Below are 24838 nucleotides of genomic sequence, written 5' to 3' on the forward strand. Positions count from 1 at the left end.
GCGAGCTAAGTGCGTTTAGTATATCAATTGAGCTCTTAAGCTGGGCCGTAGTAGCCGGTTATTGATCTAGTGGAATCTCTGTTGTTCAGCTGTGTGTCCACTGTGGTGTGTCTTTTGACGCCCTCTGTTTAGTGGCTCTGTATTGGCACAGTAACTCTGGAGAGCACTTGGAGTTCTCTGATTCTGTTGGCTTGGGCGCCCTTGAATATTCCTCTTGATCTGGTGCCACCTTGTGGCACCTTGCTTTGATCTGTTGCATTCGGCTGTCTTTGTGGCTGCCTGATCCTGGTGGCTTGGGCGCTCTGCTGTACTTTGTGTTCGGCTCTTTCTCTGTATTCTTTAGAAGCCGACTGATACTGTGCTTTATATTTTTCAGAGTTGTTCACTTGATCATAAACTAGGGTAGCTCGGCTTAGCTCTAGAGGTGACTTGATACACTGATCAGTAACATCTTAGTATGTGTTGGATGGCCGTTAATTCGGCAACTCGCTCTAAGAGCCATGACTTTGTTTTAATAATTGTTCATGTGTTATATTGCCTCTCTTTATCAACTGTCAGTCTTGATTCATTTGTATTCATGAGTAGATTATGTGCTTTCATATATGCTTTTGAAATGCTCATGTTTACCTATATGATATATGTTGGTAGTTATGCTTTTATATATTCTTGTAAATTCGGAATCAATTTAATCAGAAAGTTGCTAAAATGTACTTTACACAACAGTAAATGATACGGATTGCGACATGGCTGCAGATGCAAAAGCTGGCAGAATTTAGCTAGCTCCTTTTCACAAAGGTTGAATAACTGCTGTGTCCTGTTTTTCAGGACAGGAAGCATAATGCATCCACATGGTCACTTGTTGGCTTACAAATTCCACATATATATGGTCAATTGACCCTTCCACCTTGTTTGCAAGAGTTAGCCCTTAACGCATGTCTTTTGAAACACGTACCTGTGATATAGCCAGCAACTTCTAGATTATGCCGGTCGTGATGTGCAACTGGGATTGGGAGACATCAGGAACGCTATCACGACAGACACGCACAGAACTATGGATGGAGAATGTAGAGGTGTCTGTGTGTATGTATATGTAACTGGACGAGGATACTTACCTTAATGCAATGATATACTATTTCAATATGAATGCAACGTATAAACTTTTGGTTGTGAGAAATCCGGCTACAGGAGGACTAGAATGGGGAGCTCTCCCCTTTCTCCGTTCGAGAATTTGATACAAGAGTTAGATCTATCTAGTTCCCACTATAGAGAGCTGCAACGAGCTCACGACTATCGATAGCCAGAAAAATGAAACATACAGGATATATGTTATAGCCAATACTGTGACATGTTTGACACATTCACAACACCACTTGAACGTCAGTCAATTTATAATAGGTCACTAATCTACGGGTATTATAATTCCATTACAACCAGACCCTGGAATCCTAGAAAATTAAAGAATGGGAGAATCTAATGGGTTGGGAGGGTGGGAATGAGATGCATGCTTGACCACCAGATGGGCAAGAGTCGTGACCGAACCGTATGCATGGTCTCAGTGAGTTTGTCGATGTAGTGCTCATTGGGGCCAACAACTGGGTTGTCGGCAGAGTTGAGCGCCGCGATCGCCTCCGGAATGGTGAAGATGCCCGGCGTGGTCGTTCCTTGATCAAGGATCACTCGATCAATCTGCTTATCGAGGGCACCGTCCTTGAGGCGGAGATCCTCCATGGCGGCGTCCATGTTCGGCTTCCAAGCATTCAGATCAACGGTGGCATCCTCTACCGCTTTGAACCGGTTGCCGATGGTGTGCTCCACCCCATCGATGCAGTTCTCCATGCCCTCTAACCTCTCTCTGATACTCTTCAATTTGTCGAGGATGATTTTCATTTCTAGATCCATCGCACCCTACTTGTTAACGACCTCAGAGAGAGGGAAGTGTCGACGAGCAAAGCAATATAAAATTGGGATTCAGAGAAGGAGAGTTTGGGATAGGAGATGAATCTGTACTATATAAAACACGAGTTGGTTCCGCGTCACCTCTTCCCCTACTCTCTTTCCATCTAATAAAAATCCCTAAAATTTGAATAATTTACTCACTTTTATCATCCACCCTTGTACTCTAGCCTCCCCGCCTTGTTACCATCTACGGATATGTGACTCGTTTTACTAATAAAAATAAATAAAAAAATTATGAGGGAAATTAGCAAATAATCTCATTCTTTTTGGACCCCATCTGAAATCAAACTACGACATGACTCCCGATGTATTCATTCGCCGGTGCTCCCATAGCGTATCCACATCTGTATATCTTGAGTTTATACTTGATGTTACTACATCAATTTTTTTTTATTGTAATATACAAGTACTTAGCTAGTTGCGGAAGAAGGTTGTTAGCCGTTCGGCTGATCATCCCCACACCGTCACACATGCGTGAACATATATGGGCGACGCATGCTAGCGTCCAGCTGTGAACACAGGTCTTAGACACAATCCAGCCCAATATAGCGAGTGCTATCTTTTCGGGCTTGAGTGCTCCGCTTGGACTTCAGGGTTTGTTCGGTAGCTTCTTCCTCTGGGCCTGGAGTACTAACACGGTAGACCATGAGTGGATGGATGTACAAAGGTTGGTCTGTCCATGATCTCCCTGCTCATGGTAAAATCACTCAAGGTTGGTTTGCGTGACCACAATGCTTGCTAATACAAGTTTAGAATCTTTGCCACGAAGCATTCTTGTGCCTGAATGCCAAAATTCCCTCATGTCGAATAAATTAGTTCCTTCCTGATAGAAGACTTCCTAAACCATCCGACAATTGATTTGCATGACAAATTACAACCTTATATTTCTGTTTTTGTTTCAACTTTACCTTCTGCACATCTCACGAGACTGGCACAATTGCTTGCTGATTTTTTTTAACTCACTTGTACATGCACATCTCATGGGACTAGTTCGTCACATGTTGGCTCACAACTGGAAGAATGGTGTATGAATGTGCAATGGTGCAAACAAATTATATGTTAAACCTCTATTTTCTCTTTATGCATGTGCAAATGGTGCAATTAATTATGGCTAGTACAACTGTATAGTGCAAATAAGATTGCTGAGCAACTATGTTTTCCTTTCGGCTAAACACATTTTCATGGCTGCCGATAGCAGTCAAGGAAAAGGGTACACTTTAGTAAATAAAACTAGGTGCTAGTTTCATCGATCGGACTAGGGAAATTGAAGATATGACTAGCGCAGAGAGACTCTCTTTTGTCTCTTCCTGCAAGCAGCAAAGGCACATGCAAAGCCTCTTACGATGAATTAAGAGGCTGGATGTAAGAATGCTCCCACAAGAATGGCCATTGTCATTTTTGTGATATTTATGGGGCTCATTTTGGGCCTATTTCGAAAGGGAGGACCTAAACATTCCTGGAGCAATCTCTCTCTCTTCCACTCAGTCCCACTTACTCCACAAGAGGTCCTGGGGTGAATCATAGCCATTGATTATTAGGGGTAGTTTAATTTAGTAGGAGGATGGGTAGTTTAATTTAGTAGGAGGATGGATAAAAATGGAGCAATGATTCCAGTTTTGGTGACGAACAAATTTCAGACAGTAAAATGGAGCAATTCGAAAAATATGAACTTAGTGGTGGAGCCAAATGCTCCATTCCAAATCTAGCCCAAAAATTCGTAATTAGCCTCAAACTAGGAGATAAAAAAGTCCATCAATGCTGATCATTTATGAACAGATAAATTATCAAGCAATTTAAAGACTTATAAATAGTAGATAAGTGAATATTTTGACCATTAGGTGTTCTGTCCAACAATCGCTACATGATTCTTGACAAAATAGTTTTCTTTCAGGAACCAATGCCTCTAAATTAAACAGTTGGATAGTAAACTAATCCATAGTATTGTATCCTTCTAAATAGACAATCGGTATTTATAACAAAAGTACACACTGTATAGAACTGATGACATATTTAACGCGACAGAGTGACAGAAGACGACTCTTGCTCCAAGCTATAACATTTCTTGGATTGTTGGGATTCGGAAGTAGCTTTCTCGCCCAAAAAGTCAAAACCCAATGGCTCAGAATAGGCTGTAGTGCTTGTACCTAAAAATGGTTCCATGTATTGCTTGTTTCCAGGAACATCACGGCATGAGTTCAACCTTTCTGCTCGCAACAATTGCAATGTCATCTCTACATGCTTCATTGTAGGTCTTTCTTCACCACGAAGTCTCAAACACTTCTCCGCAAGGGAGGCAACCATGTTAATTTCTTGCTCTGTTGCGTCCTTGAGAACATGAGGAGCCACTATGCCTGTAATAGGCTTCACCTTTTGTTCCCCAAGAAAATAGTTGGCCAAATTTTGCTTCATCCCAGTCTCACTTGTAAAAACAGGTTTCTTCTGAAGGAGGAGCTCCACAAGTACCACTCCAAAGCTGTACACGTCACTTTTCTCATTTAATTTCCCAGTGTGATAGTACTCAGGATCTAAGTACCCAAAAGTGCCTTGTACATTTGTAACAACATGGGTTTGATCAATAGGGACCAATCTTGATGCACCAAAATCTGAAACTTTAGCAGTGTAGTCTCCATCCAAAAGTATATTAGAAGACTTCACATCACGATGGAAGATTGATATTGAAGCTGCGGAATGAAGATAACAGAGAGCTCCTGCAGCCTCTAAAGCAATCTTTAAGCATTCATCCCAAGACAATTGGAAATCATTGCCAGCATCAGCATGGAGAATTTCAAACAAAGAACCATTGGGAATAAAGTCGTACACAAGCAGTGGGACTTCGGTTTCAAGACAACATCCAAAGAGCCGTACGATGTTGCGGTGATTTATCTGAGAAAGAATGGCAACCTCATTGATGAAATTGCTGATTTCATCTTGCTCGATGATCTTAGGCATTTTTATTGCTACCACACGCAGATCTGACAAGATACCTTTGTATACCATTCCATGGCCTCCACGTCCAAGGATACGTGATGGATCGAAGTTATTTGTTGCCTTTTTGAGCTCTTCTAAAGAAAAAATATTTGTCTTGTCGTTGGCATTCTCATCAGATGATATTAGTTGTTCCAGGAGAAGGCCTTGGTTTTTTCTGAAATATTTTCTTCGTAGTTGCTTTTCAATGTCCCTTTTCCATCTACGGATGAGAAACATCACACCCAAGGCAGATAGTAGAATGCCAAAGCCAACACTAAGCCCAATGATCACACCTAATAAGATATTTGATTAATGTTATTTTCATAGAGTTTTCAGTTCTGAAGACTAAAGTCGACCAGAGAACATACCAAAGAGAAGATTCTGTCTTTTGGATGAACTGCACTGCATTGTTGTTGCATCGTACTCTGTTTTACCAGGACAATTTGTGCAGTAGTAGCTCCCTACAACATTATGGCATACCCCTTTGCAAATGCCTGGCGTTCCGCACTCATCAATGTCTGGAAACATAATTAACTGTAAAATGAGAAACCCGCATACAAATGGCAAACGACATTACTAAGCTGGAAGTAACGATTGACCTCAGATTCAGATAATAAAATTGTTTTTAGGCCCTAAATGTTTAAGATGAAAGTAATAAACGTTTCTCTCTAGTATTCTTGTTGTCAACTATTCAATCTTTGACCATTGTACATAAAAAGTAAAGTGCAAAATTTCCCAAAAAATATAATTTTATATAAAAAGTTGTATATATAATAATCAACATTAACGCATTCAATATGCATGTCATTCAAGACAACAATTCTTACAAAAATGTACACTTTTAAGGGCGTGACTATGTAACCAGAGAATTTATTCCTGCTACTGAATTCCCATGTCAATGGTGAGAAATAAAAATAAATTTTGAACTCCCATTTATGCTGAATGCTAACTCAGAAGCATGAAAAAAAAAATCATATTCCCCTCATATTTGTCCCTATAACAGCTCAAGTCATGGGTATAGATAAAAGTAAATATAACAATTAAACAGTCTTGGCATCATGGGCTTCCAAGGATTATAGGATTTTTCACAAGGCTTTGCCGGATCTCAGTTCCTCACTGATGGCAGTCGAACTTGAGATCTCACCATTGCGCACATAGTGCCTTACAACCACGCCAAAGCTACTATTTGTCTATAGAATGCAGATAATATCAATTTATCATCTCTCTTTAGAGTAGAAAATGTTTGTATATTGCAACAATTATTCACTCGTAGCAATAACTAATGTCAGATCATACAAGCCCGTAAATGTGTATGATATGCCTGCTTAAAGCAAATGTAGAGAGTGAAAAAATTTCAATCACAACAATTTTGATTTTCTAAGTGGACGTGTATGTTAAGCAACAACTCCAAATAATATATACTTAATATACAAAATTGAGGATGTAAGTTGTTCTCCAGTGTAGCAAAGAAATAGTTAATCTAACAGGGGGAAAGAGGGGGAGGAGAAAAGGGAGAGAGGGGGACCACAGTTATACCTTCACAGCCATTAGTTATATATGGATTTCCTTGAAAACCATCTAAGCATTTGCACCGATATCCAACATAACCTTCCGTAGAGTTAACACCTAAACATCTGCTGTTCGTACTGACACATGCATATTTAGAGAGGTTTTTCTGAGCCTCCTGACATGTTAGATTGGCAGCAGCCCAGTGCACTAAGACCACAGATTCCCGCACGTACAAACAGACTTGGTTCTTCTGGTACGTACATTCCAAGTTCCCGATCTTCGTAACGTGAGGTAAATCTAATGCCCACAAGACCTTCCGTAAGATCTATATACATCACAACATGGTCATCATCAAATTGGAGCATGGACGATGTCACATTGGTGCAGTTGAGTTGAAATAGCTTTCTTGCAGAGCAGCCTTCCTGTAAACCGAAAGGAAATGGAACCGTGATATTCCCGCACGACTGAGCACAATTTTCTTTTAGTTGAATTGGACTGTATCCTGCATTCAGTGAACAAATCGTGAGGTTCACCACTAATTTTACAAAAAAATAATAATATTTTTCTAGTTTCCTTTGTGTAAAAATAATGATCCAACAATTAGTGTTATAAGACATAAATACTGGAATCAAATAACTTCTGCATGAAAAGTACTTCAAATGGTCGAATCTGATTATGAATTCAAATGGGCGAATATCAGATTTTGGGGAGTCATCGAGATCCTCTCAATCTGTGGCAGAAGACAATAGATGCTAGATTTTTCTCTCCCTACATGAGCAATTGAAATACCAATAAGAAAGCTTTTCATCGACTTGAAGTGTACGGTTGTTAGCTCTTGGTCTTGTTTTGAGATTCGGTACTACTTTGTGCATGATCAGTTTTAGTCTTTTCTTTTTTCTTTTTTTCTCCTTTTTCTATGTAAAGGCTACATGTACCCACTTGGTTCAAAGGCCGGAACATTATTTCATCTTAGAATAAATCTTCTTTAATCTAACAAAATGAAATATGTGTGAAATAATTACTATGATCATAGTTAAATACTTATATATTATTATTCTCAGTTCCTTTGATTTTCTCAGTTACATATCAAGTAATAATAGTTCTCCTAATTTTCATGCTTGAAATGCTTTAGAGTTGTAGACATATTTGACAATCTATGTGCAATTCAATAAACATATGTGCGAGTTATCAAATCTGTATACCAGGTGGTGGACGTTTCCTTGACGTGGACTTAGTTGGCACTCAAAATGGCACATTTTTGGCACTCCTAACTGTTTATTACTTGGTAAAACCTCATTTGGACCTAGAATTTTATTTAAAAAATGGACCTCTTTTATCCGCGCCATATTATATGCCGCTGTGCTTTAATGTCTTTGCACTGGTGTAGGTGGCACTGAGATCTCGTTGTTATGTGTGATATAATGATGTCAGTGCAGAGACATTAAAGCTCGAAGCTACAAGCTATGGAACTGATATAAAAAAAAGATACAATTATGCTGTAACATTCCGCGTTCTAAATACAGGATTTTTTTATTTTTTATTTTAAAATTTCAAATTTAGAAATTTTAGACACCCGCTTGAAAAAATAGCATGGATAGGCATCATTCACCCATTGGAAGAGCCACAGTTTTATTTTTTAAAACATGTTGTCACCCTTCCAATGAAAGACAGGTTAAAAAAATAAAATTACAACATTACATTGTTCTCAAAATTCAAAAGACTATGTAAATTATCATTAAAAAATATGAAAAACAATTATGGTGTAAAGGATGCTACCATCTAGCTCTCACTAAAATTTAAGCTCAAAAAGTTACTTGTACAATGAGAAACAAAAAAGACATGTTTGTGAGAACTAGATGATAGCATTCTCTACACCATAATTTGTTTTTAGAATTTTTCATGACCATTTACATAGTATTTTGAATTTTGAGAACAATAGAATGTTGTATTTTTATTTTTTTAACATGACGCCCGTTGGAAGGGCAACATGTGCCTATCGCTCTTTCAACGGGCGACAAACGTCTATAGTTGCTATTTTTTTCAAACGACAGTCTAAAATTGCTAAATTTAAAAAATAAAATAAAAAATCCTAAATACAGGAGGCATAGAGCTATATCGGAGATGTTGGTTCATTTTTATAGTACTGGATAGTTTTCCTAGCAACACTGTCGGGTTAATTGGGAATGACTGGTTGTCGTAGATTTGGTGGCGAGAGAACAACCCAAGACAAAGGAGGAGGGCATGGTGGGGGAGCAAGTCACGCCAGCACTGTGAAGAGAGACAGAGAGAACTCTTTGGTTGGAGGTAGAAGAAGGAGGCACATCCAATCAAGATATGGTGGTCTACAATCATTAAGTGTGAAAGACTGAGTTTTCAGTCGGTTGATAATATATATAGAACCTCCCTAAGTATAGATCTTGGTAAGAAAAAAGAAAGAGTTTTTATACTAGTAGTCAGGCATAAACGCATACTATTCAAGAATAAATGTACAATGGAAACGGAAATAACCAACATATATTTGTATGACACATTATAAATTAATTTAAAATGATTGCATACTGACCTATATATATATATATATTAAATACAATATGAGGTATTAAAATGATTTAGTACAGAATAATCACCTTCATCACGCTTGCAGCCATCAAGTAGATAAGGATTGCCTTCATAACCACTGTTACATTCACATATGTAACCAGGATCCCACAGCCCGTCATCATAGCACTGGCTGTTGATGCTAACACATGCATAGTTTGTCTTATTGTCCTTTGCCCTGGCGCATGTGGGTTGATCGACTATACTCCACAGGAGGGCCGCTTTGTTGGTAGTTATATTAATCATGTCCCATAAGGAGCTTCGACTAGAGTAAGCATTTAGTTTGGTTTTATTATGTCGGACAAATTTGAGCTGAAAATCACGAACATCCCATCCAATATCTACTGTGCAACATCCAGTACCATTACAGTTTTGTCTGGCTACCATCTCTGTGATGTCGCTGTGGAGGCAACTGTTGGTACACACCAATATAGAACTATTTGTTTCTTGTTTGAGAAGATAAATGTCTAAGTCACACCCAGTAATATTAAAAGAGGCATGATCTATAATGAAAGAGCCCAAGTTCCATGAAAAGTTGTAGATGCGAACATCAGGTATCATAGGGATAGTGTGAGAAATGGCTACGTCGGTCAACGACGACCACCCAACCGTGTTACCAGGAGCAGCGACGACCTCGGTGGCGCCATCGTGCAGGAAGAGCTTGGGCGGCTGGTTGGTGTCATCGCAGGTGAGGTTGAAATCGGGCTGCCGGAAACACCCAGATCCGATGCCAAAAGGATAAAAGATGTCCACGTTGCCGCATCTCTTCGGGCAGCTAGAGAGCGTGGCAGCAGAGGGGAGATCCAACGATGCTCCTGCCCTTGGCATATGTAGTAATCCAAAGAAGAGCACAGGGAACATTGCATCGAGGAGGCCCATCTCATCACCACTGGTGCTGAAACTAATTCTGAAATGACTTCAGTATGTTTATGTCGGAGGTTTATGCAGGGTATGTAGATTGTGCATTTTACACAAGATATAGGATCGTTTATTCACTAATCAGTCAATCAGAGGGACGTTGAATGATTGCGGAAACTAAATTTATTTTTTAAAATAACAATTTATTTTAATAAAAAACCTAAATTAATCCCGTATTTCACTTTTAGATAGACTGTACACACATCACTAAAAATAACGTAAATCCAAATTTGTAACTCTTGTCGATCTCAAATTTTAATAGCAAGAACTAGATAAAATTGTAGAACTAAACCACTAACAATCACGTCAATCGGATATTTAGATTTAAAGTTATAAACCCTGAAAATAGACTGCGACAGATGATGATAAAAATTGATTAAATTCTAATTTCTTGATTACGAAAGATTAACCAATGGATTTTTTAAATATTGATTTGATACTTAGAAAGATTTTGGATGGATCAAATTAAAACAAATCACGTTAAAACAAGAACTCCGTAAAAACCAAAAAGAGTATGCAAAACGAAGAATGAAGAAAAGGAACGGAATTATATCAACACATTAACTTACAAAATTTGATCTCATTACGTAGATGCCTCTTACAAGCATCCTATAAGAATTCTTCACGAATTCATGAAGCCCTATACGAGTTTTTTTTTTCTCTCTCTCTCGGTCTCAACGGCACCTGCACTATCTCTGTGCTCTACTCTACCTCAAGACAACAGGCCCGAGGCCTTTTTTTTATACTCGGCTCATGGGCGGACCCACCATGATGCATGGGTATTCAATTGAATACCCAACTTTAAAAAAAAAAATTAAGTATATAGCACATATACTACGTATATATATCTTTGCTGCTTCAATCCATCAGACCACTCAGCAAATTGTAAACTAATTGTTTTAGTAAACTAATAAAAGTGATTTTACTAATTTTGGGGGTGTTATGGATTAGTTATGAATTAATCTATCTGCAACACATTTACTCAATCCTGCAAGTTACAATAACTATTTCAAGATTTCATGTATTTTTACAAGATAGAGGATCATGTAAGAAGACTAAAAAATTTTGTTTCATAATTTTTGGATTAGTAAATAATTAACTATGCATTTAACTCGAATTAATAAATGAGTTGTACGTTTTTCTTTTTTTTCAAACTTACTCTCCATGTAATATGATGTAAAGGATATTATTTTTGAAAACAAATTTCACAAAAGGTCTTATAATTGTCTCTAGTTTTTTTTAGAATTTTTTGTGATTTTTTTAAATTTTTTAAATTTTTGGGCGTGTTTTTGCAACAAAATCAAACTTTTGGGGGTTTTTTTTACAACAAAACAATTTTTGGAGGGGAAAGTTAAAATCCAAGTGACTTTTGGGGGGTTTGCATTTTTCCCTAACTGAAAAGAGCCCATATAGCAACAAATATCAGGTATTTATGATCTTTATGTTGTGACTGCCCAGTTCGGCAATCAGCAGTTGAGCGTGAATTTTTTTGCAAGTTAAGGATGGTGACATCATTAAACGCTTCTAAGCCATAAAGGAACACAAAGTTAAATTGTATTTTTTTTAAATACTTTGTAATTTCTTTTAATTAGTTGAAACTTCTCTACTATAAACAATTTATACTTTAAAATTTACGCTACTACGAACTTCTCGTATTTTAAATTAAACATTTTTTTTAATACTGAATACCAATCGCTAAATCCTGGGTCGCCACTGACTCGGCTGCAAACTCCAGCAGTGCGCGCCGAGAAATCCAGAGGTGCAAGGCTGGAGTTCAACTTCCAAAACGCCTGGGTACCTTTTTTTTCCTGCACTTGCATTAATGGGACACCCGTGGGCCCTCCTGCATGCGGTTGCACATGCAACCTTTGGCCTCTGTTACATGCTACGCTTGATGGAGACTGACAGGAAACCTGGTACTGCCGGACGCCGTGTCGTGTCCTTCACGGACAACCCAAGCTGCCCGCACGTACACGCCGCAGCCCCTCAATCCGAAACGCCCGAAGTGCTCACTCCGTCTTGTTGCTCTTCCGTGCCACGACCTCACCTACATCTTCGTTACTCACAACGCATCTGGTTGTATGTCTGCAACCTCAACTTTATGTACACAGTTTTCTAGCATAAATATTTCTTGTAATATTGTTGATCGCTAGAACTTAAACTTAGTTTTAATCATATCATCGATTACGTTCACTCTTAAGACACATAGATATGAGCATAAGTTTTTTTTAACACAAGTATATTACATCAATATCAAAATAAAAAAAATATTACTATGTTACCACGAGAATATCGAAACAACGTATTATTAACACATGCATATCATCTATGCTATAATGCTAAATCACTATATTTTTATCAATTTTATCATTAAACTAATTTTTTATCACATATAATCACACTCAAGAGAAACCAACAGTGCCTTATGGGTTTTGTTTACTCGCATTTCCACAGCATTGGATGGTAGCAAGACTTGGTGGGTCTACCACATTGGATGGTACTTTGATCCTCTATGGCAACTAGAGAAAATAAAAAACATTTGATCCATGTCACTAGAAACTTTCAATTCACATCTAAAACATTAAAAATTAGATATCAGCCACATCGATCGGTCGTATTGGGCGATATGCTCCAATTTGATATATTGAAATGATATTGCCAAGTTGGTTCTGTTTAGGAAATAATACCAATATATCAGTCAACACAACAACCGATTGGAAGCTGGTTTTAGAGTACACACATGTGTGCATTCACTGAGGACGCAGATAATATCCTTCGTGTAAGATCCTGCGATTGTCAGAGCCTCCAGAATCCTATTATGTTTAGCAGGACGTACAGTGTGGTGTCAGTATGTTTGTGTGGTAGGTCTAGGGTGTGCTTCCTCAACTGCCTAACAGAAATTCTATCAATATATGAGCTGCAGTTTTGGATAACGATTTCAGAATATCTTTGGAATATTCCAGGTAGTTCATCACTATGCGTAGAAAATCAGCACACTTAAAGTGTAACATCAGAATTTTCAAGAAGCTAAAACTGGCACCCAAAAAATGCGAAACCATGATTATGACAGCTTGACCTACTCTTTCCTCTGAAAAAGTCATCTTGGAATGCATCAAGTTAAACCATTATAACATTCATCAAAAATATCATTATGAATAGCGAATAAAAAATTATCAATTTAGAGGTACAGTTTTGAATAATGATTTCAGACTCTCTTGAATAATCTGCACACCGAGAAGTCTAACGTTATAAGTTCCAGGAAAGTGAATGGTATTGTATCCAAGAATATGGAACACCGTGACTATTCTATAACCTGCTCAATAGGAAATTTAGTCCATGATAACGATAGTTTGATCTTCTCTCCTGTGAAAAAAATCATCCATGAACATGTGCAATAAAATTACATTAACATTGATCAACAATATATCTTTATGAATATTTAGATCTACCATAGTAGAATAGTACTAATATGGTTTATAGAATACTTTCATAATATTAAAATTTTATTAAGTCCACAAGCAAGCATATTACTATTTAGGGTCAATGAAGGGTATGCTGCGATGACCTTACAAACATCGGAAATAACACTTATATGTAAACTAAAGGAGGAAATCGCTATCAAATTAAAGTATAGCCGAAGAATTTGTGGTCTAAATTACTTTCCACAGATCCTCCACACAATGCAGCACATACCGTTATGTGTTCTAAATTACTTTCCACAAATCCTGTGGACAATGCAAGTTGGTTTGGCATCTTGGGATGAAGATGTATGAAAATGGACATGAGACTGAACGAATGACTTTGATAGAAGCGACATGATATGTTGATTTTTTTGGCCCTGTTAGATTTTTTCCCAATTGAACCATAAACTTGTGTTGCGAGCAAAGATCACATCCTATATGACTTTAGACTTAAGAATGCACACTTTCTTCAAGGTTAACTCTTCCGACTGTCAAAACCTTGTGTTGTGAAGACATCAAAACCACTTCTTTTTATTCATATTTTGGTGCAAATGAAGCAACGTAGACAAATATGCACGCTTAGTGCACTCTGAGGACTCTAACCAAGATAGAAATTGACCAAACCAACTGTACTGGAAACGATGTTGATGCCAAATTTGTGGCGGTAATGCAGAATCTCACTCGAGAATTCAATGCCTCCAAATATGGCAGGTTCATTTTTTTTCGTGGTTCTTCATCTTGCTCGTTGTTCCAATTCAACTAAGAATGTAGGAGACAAAGGATCTTCCCCCACTGATTCATCTCTTTTCCTTTTTTTTAAATGAATAAAGCATTTTTCTTTAACCATTGATAATAAATTAAAAATTACAAAGTAGTCAATTAACTGTAAAGCCATCAAAACTAGGGGTAACCGTTCGGAAACGATGAGAAAAGGCCTAAACCACTTTCAGTTTCATTTTGTTTTTCTTAGGAACATACTTAGTACTAAAAAAAATCAGAAACAATATTGTCGGAATAGAAACATATCGGTATCGATTGAGAATCGATAATTCAGAATGGAAAACACTGAACATCTGGCCTCTGTTACACGCTACGCTTGATGGAGACTGACAGCAAACCTCGTACTGCACTCCTGCCTGACACCCCTTCACGGACAATCCATACGCCGCAGCACCGCAATCCGAAACGCCCGAAGTCGCGCCATCCACACCGTGCTCACTTGTATCTTCGTTACCTATATCTTCGTTACATGTCTGTATCCTCAACTCCACGTACACTATTTTCTAGTATGAACGTTCCGTATAATATCTTTGATCACTAGAATATTGGTTTTTCTTTGAACTTAGTTTTAATTCCGTCATCAATCATATTCACCTTTAAGACACTTGCACACACAACTGCATAAACTACTATATATACCGGTCCATCACTGCCAGGTCCTAATGGGCCGGCAGTGATAGGGAATCACTGCTGGTTCATAAGCTGCGCGGGAAAAATATAGTCATCGTGGCTTACGAACCGGTAGTGATAAGGACATCACAGCCGGTTGTTGGCTTGAGTCGACAGTGATGCCATGCTCCATCTTCACTGCCGGTTTAATCCACCGACCGGCAGTGATAGCAGGCCATCGGTGTGCTGCGGAGGAGACCGAAGGCTCAAACCGTAGAGGCGTTCAGGCATCAGACTTAGATGCCTTTGACATGCCGGCGATCCTGGAGCTTAGACGACGTTGCGGTTGATCAGGCATGGCCGGGTCCAATGCTCCACCACCATCACCTCCCCCCCCCCCGCGCGTCCCTGGATGTACACACGCCAATAGTCGATAGTGCGGAGACGCGGTCCTCATCGCGGGAGAGGTAGAGGTAGAGGGATACTGGACTGGCTGAACTCGACCGACTTTTCAGGGGTGACATGTGAGAACTATTATTTATATATGTGTGTTTGTTGATACCTATGACTTGAAATATGTGTTCATTACTATATATTAATGAAGGTGCTTTTATTATTGATTTACATTAAATATATGTATCATTGTATGCATGTATTGAGAGAGAGATAGAGAGATCGAGGAGTGAGAGGGAGTACAAAGAGGATAGAGGAGGGGAGGGAGGAGAGCCAAAACACTTCAGCCGGCAGTGATTTCAGGTTTATCGCTGCCGGCTGAAGGATTTAGCCGGCAGTGATAGGACCCTTTATTACCGGTCCACCGAGCTGGCAATGATAGTCAACGAATATCACTGTCCGTTGCCCACTGTCGGTTCCAAAACCGGCAATGAAGGTGGTTTTGGAGCCGACAGTGAAGGGGGTTTCTGCATAGTTGAGACATAAACAAACCACGAAACCACTTATATACGAGCATAAGTTTTTTCTAGCTTGAGTCAAGATCAATTCACGCAACACCACTCACACGAGTATATTGCATTAATATCAGAACTAAAAATATTACTATGCTACCACGAGCATATCCAAACAACATATTATTAACGTATGCATATTATTAACAGATCCGGTGGACAATACTAGTTGGCTTTGGCATCTTAGGATGGAGATGTATGAAAATGGACATGAGACTGACGGATGACTTTGATAGACGCGACATGATATGTTGATTTTTTTGGTCCTGTTAGATCCCCCTCCTCCATTGAACCGTAAACTTGTGTTGCGAGCAAAGATCACATCCTATATGACCTTAGACATAAGAATGCACACTTTCTTCAATGTTAACTCTTCCGATTGTCAAAACCTTGTGTTGTGAAGACATCAAAACCACTTCTTTTTATTTATATTTTTGGTGCAAATGAAGCAAAGTAGACATCTCTGAGTACTCTAACCAAGATGGAAATTGACCAAACCAACTGTACTTGAAACGATGTAGATGCCAAATTTGTGACGGTAATGCAGGATGTCGCTCGAGAATTCAATGCCTCGAAATATGGCAGGTTCATTTTTTTCATGGTTCTTCATCTTGCTCTTGCTGTTCCAATTCAACTAAGAATACAGGAGACAAAAGATCTTCTCCACAGATTCATTTCTTTTCCTTTTTGTAAAATGAATAAAGTGTTTTTCTTAACCATTGGTAATAAATTAAAAATTACAAAGTAGTCACTTAACTGTAAAGCCATCAAAACTAGTGGTGAAAACAGTTCGGAAACGATGAGAAAAGACCTAAACCACTTTGAGTTTCATTTTTTTCTTAGGAACAGACTTAGTACTACAGGAAAATCGGAATCGATATTATCGGGATAGAAACATATCGGTATCGATTGAGAATCGATAATTCCTTGAAAGTATGTGGATACTAGAGCTAGTGAACGGTTGCTACTAAACGCGAGCGGAAAACACCAAATCGTAGTGCTGGGCCCTAACACCATGTATAGGAATATAGCATGGATATCTCACAAGTCTTACATGACACATCTTATAAGACAAACACCAAGATACATTCCATAAGACAAGTGTTATATGACTTGTGATAAGACCCTAGTGTTTTCAAGGGCAAGTTGGGGAGGCCACATGAACCATAAGGCGTGAGGTGAGGTCTGGATGTGAGCCGTGACCGTGATGCGTTGTAGCGTGACTAAGCGAGTAAGAATTGAGCTATCATGTGCCTGGGTGGGCCTATGGCCCTTTTGTGTCATCGTGGCCTTATGGGCCTTTTTGGGATCGGAGAAAAAATGGAATTACCGCCGGTAATTTACAGCCTAGAACGCAAAAACTCATAAACAGCCAGTAGAGTCCAAAGTTTTTGCATTATTGTTTCCGTGTACTTTTTTCTGTTTTTTTTTATCATTTCCTCGTAATATCATTTCCGACTACTTTGGTCGGAAGACTTCGAAAATGAGCTCAGATAAATGAGATTTATCATTTCCGTTTTCATCACTAATGAAAAGACATCAATTAGGAAATTTGGGCAAACAAACACAATTCTGCAATAAATTTTTTTGTGCAAGTGATCTCAATTGACTACATGTTACAAACTAACTATTGCAAGAATGATTGAATCATTGGAGCAAAGTTGCAAATTGAAATCTGCAGGCGAGCACCAGGTCCAGCCGTGAGCCGTCCAGGTGGCCTTGCGGCAGTCCTCCGCAGCCAGGAAGCACGGCAGTGCGGTGAGCACAGGTCCGACGAACGAGCGCAGCCATGGTGCGAGCTCTTGCACTGCATCGTCGCTACCAGTCCTAGCTGCTACACCGCGCTCTTTTCTGCCGCTTGCCACCGTGCGCCCGTTCTATCGTGCGATCGACCAGAACAGAAGAACCCAAGAAGGTACTGTGTGAGATGAGATCGATGTTGGTTTCCACAGCCCGCCGACCATGTATTTGCTTCTCACATGGGCTGATTTACTACTGAGCTTAATGGGGCTAGGCTGGTATACCTGGGTTCTGGAAAATTTCTTTCGGCCAAGGAGTGCCGGAGCCCAGTATGGTCTCCGCTTGGCTCCGCCCTCTTATGCTGCATGTAGCCGTATAGGTTCCGAAACCTTGCAGTTTGATCCTTCATTCCTAAATTTATCTCACATCATATTAACACCCACCCTCTTTTCATCATAATACAATTTCAAGCAACTTCCTTTCCCAATCATATCATATAGAAAGCCATGTAAGCATCACGGGAGACTCAAAAATCTCCCTATTACATTTCTCAGGATGCACAACCTAACACGAAAATAACCCATTTCAGACGGGTTGATAACCCACCCAAGTGACAGGAAAACATTTTTTTTAAGTGAAGGGGGACGTCATAACATAGGAGCCATTGTTGAGCGGGACTTGGGCTCTCGCAACCCAAATGCCATCGTAGATCTCCAACAACTTCGAATGTGTGGTACTCGAGTTTGAAGATTACCTCATGTAGAGTTCCCTTTGCTTGTAGCAGGGAGAACGTAGACAATTGCATCCTCGGACTCTGTCTCTGAGTTGTCCACTATGATCCATGTCTTCTTACTGGCTCGGGTTAAGGTAACATTACCTTGGGTCGGAGGAGACTTGGTACTATTTTTTCCTCAACCACTAGGCCCTTGGTTAGAGGCCCATGTCGTGCCGCCTATAGAACTCGGCATGATCTGAGGAAGGACCTGCAAGAATTGACAATGAATTATGACCCAGAGGATAACATAGAAAATACAAAAAGGTGAAAAGAGAATTACCTGATTTTTGCCGCCCTTACTTCGGGTAGCAAGTAGGCATAAGGAAAAGCTTTGACGATCGATCCAACAATTTCTTCATACCCCTCCAGATTGCTGATGAGCACTCAGCATCTACAACTGACTAGTTTGCTTGATGAAAATAATACCACATTAAGGTCCAAAAGAAACTCTACCGACACAGAAGCAACGTAAAATAGACAAAGAAGGAATTAGCAACCATGCAATCAAGATTGCTGACATGCCATGCAAATAAAGAAACTTTTCTTCTGAAAAAAACTATATATAAGGAGGCATCATGTCACCATCTACCTAAACCTCCTGATAGACTAGGAAGTAGGAATAAGGAATCAAGCGGGATTGCAGAAAAAGGGAAAATAGACTGGAACAAGAATAAATTATTTTCAGCTAGAATTGTGTTTCTTGGCTGGAAACTTTTTTTAAAAAACAATCGAGTTAGAACATAACAATTTCTTTAGCGTTCAGTTACAATTTCCATATGTTATGGTTGGTAAGGTCTATAGTAGGAGGCGAGCAAAGAAGACAGCAAATCAAAGTGGCGGCTAAGGTTACCATAGTCGGATTAAAATCAGAAAGTTTTAGATAAGGTCTAGTCGGTTAAGGATAGGAGGCTGAGTCCAATTCAGCTATTAGAGATAAGTTTGGTAGGTTTGGGATTGCAGTCCAACTCGGCTAGGATTCGTGTGGAGTTGGTTTAGGACTCGGCTATAGCCGAGTATGAGATGTAACCGGCTGCATCTCTATATATAAAGAGCAGTAGGCCTCTTTAAAAGATCAAGCAATAAATTAATCTAGTTTCTTATCCCTATTCTGTAGTTCTTATCTCCCTGTTGTTACCTCTGTTCCTCATCCCCTAGCTGCTACAACTGACGCCCAGGCATCCTACCTTCCACCACGAGTAGGAAACTGGCCACCTCCCACAATTATCCTATTAGGTCATTACTTCATGGTCGTGACAACTTGGTATCAGAGACTATGGATTCCAGCACTGATCAGGAGCAATTCAAGGCATTGCTCGCTGCTCAAGAAGACATGCTGCGTAAGGAGTTTCACGAGGGTTTCACATCCATCAACAACACCCTGGCTGACATCAAGCAGTAGCTCGGCCTCATGGGTGACATCCAGAACTCCTTGTCCACTCTCACATGTGCGATGACTGGCCTCATGGGTCGTGTAACTGCAGTGGAGAAGGCTACAGGCATAGATCAAGCGCCAATCATGGGTGATTCAGTCTCATCAGTTGCTGATCTCTCCAAACATGACCACCACCAGCCCCCTCCGCAACCGACATTCCCACCTTTGGGTGGCTTCGAAATCCTGCAAGCTCATAGTAGTGCCCCTGCACCATCACCCACCCCCAGCCACATCCGTCCAGCACTGGCGACTCACGCAGGACCAACATCAAGCCAAACACGGGCAGCCGCAGCTCCTGGCTATGCCTCAGTTTTTCAAACTGGAATTCTCGCTCTCGATGGCAAAGATGATCCCCTATCTATAGTAGGAGGCGACCAAAGTAGACTGGAGATCAAAGTGGCAGCTAAGGTTACCATCGTCGGATTCAATAAATCAAGAAGTTTTAGATAGGGTCTAGTCGGTTAAGGATATGAGGCTGAGTCCAATTCGGCTATTAGAGATAAGTTTGGTAGGTTTGGGATTGCAGTCCAATTCGGTTAGGATTTGTGTGGAGTTGGTTTAGTACTCGGCTATGGCCGAGTATGAGATGTAATCGGCTACAGCTCTCTATATAAAGAGCAGTAGGTCTCTTTAGAAGATCAAACAATAAATCAATCTAGTTTTTCATCCCTGTTCTCTAGTTTTCATCTCCCTGTTGTTACCTTTGTTCCTCATCCCCTGGCTGCTACAACCGACATCCAGGCGTCCTACCTTCAACCACGGGCAGGAAACCGGCCAAGGAGAGATTGGCCTCCTCCCACAGCTATCCTATTAGGTCATTACCTCAGGGTCGTGACACCATAACCCTTTAGTGAATTGTAGGTGCCACCCCACCGCCCACCTACCGCCTTTTGAAATACTGAACCTACTGGCTACTTCACATGACCATTGTTCACTTTCACACCACACGGAAATGAATAGTGATCTTCACTCATAAATGGAACTGCACATAGTGTTCTTTTTCAAGACAGTGCAGTCCACTACAAATATACTAGCACACAACAAGACATGGCCAATCTAGTTCACAGTTTTGCGTTCATGAACTTAACAAAGAAAGAAATTCACACAGCTTTGAAGGAGTAAATAAGTGAATATAAGACCTAGTGTTCTATAATTCATCCAATTCTAGAAAACCTACCTTTCACTATGGGCTACAATGACAACAGAAAGAGGGAGACAATCTTTGCAGGAATAGGTGACTTGGTCCATCTAACGAAGTGTTGTTATCAGTCTTTTCGCTCTGCTTGAGGCTGTCGTTTTCTTTACTTTTATTACTTTCAGCTATCTGTACTATCAATTCTAGCAAGTAATAAATAAAATATGAGGTAAAGACTCCTCTAAGGCTCTAACGGACAAAGACTGTTTGTCTAATATTTCTCTCATCATTTTTCCTTCCTAATAGATCATTTGTAGACTACTAATAGGACTGAGCCTAGTCACCCTGTCCGAATTAGGAGTAGGCAATACCAAGCAAGGTTACCATTAGGAAGCAGTACCATGATTAATAAGGTGCAGCAGTGCAGGTTATTTATTTATCCAATTTCAAGAAATATCAGAATTCAGAACATTGCTCACACTTGGAAAAGGAACTCACCTAAAGTTCATCTTTATTAGAATGCCATATTGATCAAAATCCAGATCGTGCTCATCTGCAAGGAGGTTTATGCACAACAATTGGTGTGTTATCCTATATTGTACTGATAATGGCAAAATACAGAACCATACATACCCAGTGAAACTTCTTCAGCAACTGCCATATCTTGAAAGTTACGACTGAATTTTTTGTTTATTTTTGAAACTAGAGTCTGTAGAGTCGGAAGCCATTTATCCTACAAAACAGTCAAAGTCAAGTCAAAAGAGATTAATCCTAAAAAACTAAAAAATGATTTCAATATATATGATAAAATGAAGTGATTTAACTTTTATGATTCCTATTTCAGAGCAGCATCATTCGTATTCTTCTTTATCATCTTTAAGTTTATCTGATATTGATTCTATCTGTACAATCCAAATAGGCAGTGTGAGCAAGAAGTCTAGGTGGAAGTAGTAGGTCGATGAATAGCTCAATGTAAGAGATAATGATGTGGTAGATGACGAAATGCTATTGTTGTAACTCAAACTTGTTATCTTTTAAAATGGTCCAAGGCTCCAAGGTGCGATATTTACTATCCTACTTCTTTGACACAAAGACATAATAATGACACAATTACACTGAAATATCAGCACGCTATGCATATAAAGCAAATCATTCCACAAGGGGAAAGTCTGGAGGCGTAAGCAACCTCCACAAATTCTAATGCAGTTCAGAAAATAGACCGTTTCATAGCACCACCCTTGATTCATCATTTCCTTAACAAGTTATGCTCTAGAGCAAGATATAAGAAACACATGTTGACAACCCAAGAAAAGGCTAGTGCTAAGCTTTCAATAGGCAACTCTGCCAGCGACATGGGTACCCAACAAAGATGAAAATGTAATTACCCTGCTAACTGGCCAGCACACTGCACACATCAACTAGGCATAGTTTTATTTTACAGACTTGTCAAGGAATTTATATCCCTGATGAAATATACTGATTATGAACAGCTAAGGACAAAGCAGCTATGCAAGTTTTGGCTAAGAAACAACATAGAATTTGCTTCCGATTCAATATCTTGTATTGCAGCTTCCAGTTCTTCCATGTTAGTTGGCATCTGCAATTAGAAAGGGGTGGAAGTATCAATAAATGGATGCTAAAAGGTAATGAACGCTGCTAAGACGGGTGGTTTATTTGGACCACGGAAACCCCAGCATCCAGCACATTGGGTGTAACACCTGTGTATAAAAAAGGGTCAATTAACTGTATGCCATCGAGATTGTCCCAATTTCATTATTTGTCATCGACAAAGTTCGATTTCACTATGTATTGTTGAAGTACAAGTGAATTGCTTATCTTTCCCTATCAGCTTAAGCTTTTGGGTGAATTGGTTGGTGCATGCAGCTCGATACATACCACTGAAATGCTAGATTCTTCACTCCGTACCATCGTTGTTGCATGAAGTCCGTTTATGCTCCGTTTTGTGGGTTATGGAACTTCACTCTATACCACTACACCATCTATGGTTTCTCTAGGATTTTAGTATGATTACGCATGTATTGACTATGATCTGCTGGAGAAATGTATTGAAGACATCCTTTCTCTAATCAAATTAACCGGTGGAGGAAGATAGAAAGAAACGATTATGTGCAATCCAGGAGCTAAATGATTCCATCTATTCAGTTGAAGCCTTGAGAGGTGCTTCTGTCAAACCTTTTGCATCCTTTGTATCAAATCTATATGCAACGTCAGATAATTTGGATGTATCAGTTGATCTCTGGAATGGATTAAACGTCCATATAAGCAAGAGAAAGGAGCAAAATGTCTTAAGAGAACTAAGGAGAGCTTCACAATCTAGAGGTGTTGCTGGATATATGCAGTTCATTCCTAATGCAAGAGTTCCAGTTCCTCAGTATGTGAGCAACCATTTTGGAATTCCCTGTGATATATCAATTGACAACTTCCCTGGTTGATCTAAGTCCAAAATTTTCTACTGGATCAATACTTTAGATATGCGCTTCAGCGATATGGTTTTATTGGTCAAGGCAAAAGCTCGAAATATTAATGGTCCAAAAGCTGGAACTCTTAACTCATATTCTCTATGCCTGCTCATCATCTATCATTTTTCAGATATGTGAGCCTGCAATCTTACCACCTCTAAAGGAGATTTATGATCGGAACACTCCAGAAATGGCGTTTTGAGGTGAGAAACATGCTGATGAAGTGTGTACGGCAAACATAGCAAGATTTCGACGCCCGAATATGGGATACATTGGCTTGGTTTGCTGCTCTAATTGGCTTTGGCCGCTGGTGAACATAACCCACCCAAATAGCCAAAGCAGATAGGCCTCCAAATGCTTGGAAACCGAGTTTGCGTTGGCCTGCGGGTGCATGTATGTCGGCTGCAAATATGATAGGTGCCAATAAGGATCATAACTAGATACTCGAATAGTAAATGAGAGGTTGTATTGTACCAAACCTGAAACTATAGGATCCACTTCTTCGTTGGCCCTCATGCATCGGACAAAAACTCAGGCACGTAGGGGGGGTGCGTCGGCCTTCCGCTCAACCGGGCCAAAGCGCTGAGGTATGACGTTGATCCAGTCAGCATCCATATCGATAACCCCAACCGCAGCTCCCGCGGAAGGTAAGCCTAAAAGGTAGGCTACGTCCTGCAAGGTCAGGGTCATCTCGCCGCAAGGGAGGTGGAACGTATGTGTCTCTGGCCTCCATTGGTCAATAAGTGCTGCTATCAGTGACCGGTCAAAATAGAAATGACGCGCCACTGCCTCGGGGTTCTCCGTCGATCGGGCCTCAACCAAACGGCAAAGCAGTAGGAGTCCCACTGCTGCCAACCTGAACAATTAGGAATATAAATAAACAAGGGAATGCAATACATCAATGATATGGCAATTTCGTATGAAAGTATCGGAGTACCTGTGCTTCCACCGATCATCGATCGTAAGTAGCTCTCCAGGGCCACATGGTCGGAACACTCCTAACTCCGTCTGGTGCTCAACGGACAAGAAGTTGCGGTGCCTCTTGTCCACTGTAGGGTCGAGAAGCTCGGGGGTCGCAGGGTCCGTCATATCTGCATTTGAAGACATGTACATTAATGCATTGCAACATGTAGATAGGAACAATATATATTGAATGCAAATTCACTTTACAACTATATGCAACATGAATATATTGTGACATGTACTTAAAAATGAAGGTTCTAATCAACATGAATATATTGTGACATGTACTTAAAAATGAAGGTTCAAATGAGAAGTACAATTAAGACAGCATGCTATGCTAAATACAATCACACTAGAACGCGTCATAATACTCACATAGACAACAGGTGCATTTTTAGGACAATACTTGTACGTGTGACCTGTTTCTTTGCATTGACTGCATCGCTTGACCCTAGGATCCACCTCGGATTCATCCATATCATTGCGAATCTGGCGAGTTTGTCGGCGGCCAGGTGCGTTCTTCATCTTTTCCAAATCAGGCACATAGATT

At 39.8% G+C, this 24838-nt stretch overlaps 2 pseudogenes; one reads left to right on the forward strand and one right to left on the reverse strand.

The window, feature by feature from the left end:
• Nucleotides 1-3877: 3877 nt before the first annotated feature.
• On the reverse strand, nucleotides 3878-10685 carry LOC133903510 (wall-associated receptor kinase 4-like; annotated as a pseudogene).
• Nucleotides 10686-19728: 9043 nt separating this feature from the next.
• On the forward strand, nucleotides 19729-23527 carry LOC133904046 (protein HESO1-like; annotated as a pseudogene).
• Nucleotides 23528-24838: the final 1311 nt, after the last annotated feature.

This window comes from Phragmites australis, chromosome 21 (assembly GCF_958298935.1).
Source record: "Phragmites australis chromosome 21, lpPhrAust1.1, whole genome shotgun sequence".
In the NCBI taxonomy this organism is placed as follows: domain Eukaryota; kingdom Viridiplantae; phylum Streptophyta; class Magnoliopsida; order Poales; family Poaceae; genus Phragmites; species Phragmites australis.